At 40.6% G+C, this 2,963-nt stretch overlaps 1 long non-coding RNA gene across 1 annotated transcript; it reads left to right on the top strand.

Moving 5' to 3' along the window:
* Positions 1-481: 481 nt before the first annotated feature.
* On the top strand, positions 482-2,656 carry LOC139554297 (uncharacterized). The gene is made up of 4 exons (XR_011670808.1): positions 482-736; positions 1,438-1,758; positions 1,861-1,949; positions 2,082-2,656. It is a non-coding gene; the product is annotated as an uncharacterized lncRNA (long non-coding RNA).
* The last annotated feature ends 307 nt before the right edge of the window (positions 2,657-2,963 follow it).

The raw sequence follows: 2,963 nt of genomic DNA, 5'->3' as shown, positions 1-2,963 counted from the left end.
CAATAAAAGTCTCTCCAAAATTACACAATACATTATTTACCATTAATTGCTATTTGGCACAAAATAATCTGAAACACAACCAAAACTAACTGCAAATGAATCGAATACATTTGTAGAGTTACAAGCTTGATATAGTCATTGCATGCTAGGAATATGGGACCAAATACTAAACTTTTGACAACATTAATGCACAAGTGAATTTGACCAAATACTTTCGGTTCCCTAAAAGGGACTATGTGCAAAAAGTGCTGTAATTTCTAAACGGTTCAACCGTTATGGATGCAAATACCCTCAAATTAAAGCTCAGTCTGCACTTTAACCTCATAGTCATTGTATTATTTCAGAAGTGCTGGAGTACAGAGCCTAAACAACAAAAAATGTGTCAATGTCCAAAAAACGTTTGGACTTCGCTGTCGGGGTGTTTTGTTGGTGAGAATATATGAATAAACAGTATGTAATTTTCTTTCCAGAACCTGCTGATGTGAGGCTAGTGGGAGGAGGCAGTCGCTGTGCTGGTAGAGTGGAGTGGAACAAACTGGGAGAGGGGAATATGTCGGCTGTGTATTTCTGGAAATTGAAGGGTGTCGCTGATGTAGTTTGTAGACAGCTGGGCTGTCGTTCCACTGTTTCAACACTGCTAGATACCGCACTGGAGGGTTTGAAGTTTACTGTAATGGACTTGAACATGCACATCGGGAGCAAAGCCTCAAGGCCAACCTTGGTGACTCCATTAAAGGTGATCTGCTCCGGTAATACTAAAGTTGTTGTATTCAGCTGATTTTTAATATGTTTACATACAACTTACTTTACACCTCTCACGGTTGAACTTGTATGGCTGCTTTGCCGCTAATAATGATGAACTCGTAATAATTCAATAGCAATGCTACCTCAAGTATCACACACAATGCTTTTGTATTTGAATGTAATTTCAGTCACTATAGGCTCATCACAGATTTTGCCCTGTAAGGGAGGCTGGCTAGCACGGTTACATGCTGATGTTATGGTTATATCTACAGTATATGATGAAACTAGTTAAAGCGACAATCAGCAGTTTAAACAATAACAAACCTCCTCCCTCACTTGTTTCGATCAAAAACTGAGGGATGAGGTTTGGGGAAATGTAACCACTTTCAAATTCTTATACAGAGCTATGGATGCAAGGACTGACCGTCTAAGATATCAAAATGTTAGTTTAACCATGTTTTGAGGCTATATAGTGTTTGTTTGCGTTAATCTTATTTACAAACAATGGAATAAAACAAGCTTATATTTTGGGTTCTGATGGGGTTTGTCTGTTGAACTAAGCTCATGAGGCATTTAAAAGTCATATTCTTCAAGAATCAATGTGTACATAGCATGAATTTATTAGTGAAAAAAATGGATGTAGCAACTGCTGATTGCCCCTTTAAAGAGGTTTTTCTTTTTCTCTTTTTATAGAGTTCCTGCTTAAGCCTAATATCTCCCTGACCATCTCAATGGGAGTGTTCTCCAGGGGCCACCAGGGGACTCTAGAGGTGTTCAGGTGCCACAGCTTCACTATCACCTGCTCCATTCAGCCACAGTACCCAGGAGGCTCCCTCATCACATACCCTGACTCCAACATAACCCAGACTTAGCCAGCTGTCAATCACTCTGCTGCCTTCCTCTTTCTCACTGCAGATGACTCCCACCAAGGGAACTACAGCTGTGTTTATGAGATTTATGTTTTTTCTCATAACTTCTCCTCCGAGAGTGATCTCCTCTCCCTGACTGTCACAGGTAACTGAACATGAACCATACTTAGAACTTTGACATTAACAGATTTTCCACGGATGAATCTGATGCTTAGCAATCCACTAATTAAATGTGTTTCTGCTGCAGCCTCTCCTCTGACAGCTTTCATCATCAGACTGGTTGTAGTACTTCTGATGTCACTGACAGCCAACACCGCCATCTATCTGTACATCAAGGTAAAGACATGAAAAAGTGACAAGTCAGGTGAACAAAATTAATATTTTAGAAGTCTTGGTTTAATCACTGAAAAAATCTGTTGGATTTTTTTACATTACTGACTCTTGGTGTGTGTTTTCTGAGACCACCAGGAGGCGAGTGGAAGGGGTGAATTTGGAGATGGTTTCCCTGAGGACCAGAGCTGAAGCCGGACCTGGAGAGAGCAGCCCAGGTGACAGACTAGGGTGAAGTTGACTGAAAAGTCAAAGTGGGGTCCATGGCACATCCAACTCTGACGTCACCCCATTGAAGTTGAAATGTAAAATGTTTCAAATGTAGTTGAAGTCATTTCAAATGTATAAAGGTTAAGGTTAGGATAATGGTTAGGTTAGGGTAGGCGTCCCAAGATTCCCGGATAGCACAAACTGAAGTTGACCGTAGAGACGCTGAACTTAGGTCCGTTTTTTGTTTTCCAGATACCATGGGACTGGTGTAGACTTGATGGGATTTTATCCAAACCCAATGAAATTAAATGAGTGTTAAGTTTCTATTGGTTGTGCTATGGCTGCACTTCCTTGCAATTTATTTTATTATTATCATCATGTTTTAACTGCATTATGTGATACTTCTCATGTTATTTCATAAACAATTGCTCAGTACAGTACTATTATTGTTTGCCTAGAGAGTGCTATTTGTGCAATGTAGAATAATACATTTTATAAATAAAGGTTTTGTGTCACTCCAACTGTACTGTTGTCATAATTGCTGCCAGACGTAAGAGTTGGCAAGAGCACAGTTAGCATTAGCCTAGCTTAGCTGAGCCATGTGATCATTATGTCAGTGTCGGGCTAGGTTGCCCCTAGGTGCTGCTCTAATATCGACCACCAGCTGTCTCCACTGCTCCCCTCTAAGCCCCACTCGACTTGAGTGGCCGCTTGTGCTTAACCCTGGGTAGCCAACTGACCGCTCAAGATACAATACCTAAATCCTAATCTTAGTCAGGTTACATCTGTGTTACTGTAGATATCAGTCTT

The sequence above is a fragment of the Salvelinus alpinus genome, chromosome 26 (assembly GCF_045679555.1).
Source record: "Salvelinus alpinus chromosome 26, SLU_Salpinus.1, whole genome shotgun sequence".
NCBI lineage: Eukaryota > Metazoa > Chordata > Actinopteri > Salmoniformes > Salmonidae > Salvelinus > Salvelinus alpinus.
Note: the sequence above shows the minus strand (reverse complement) of the source record. Positions and strands in the feature narration are given on the sequence as shown.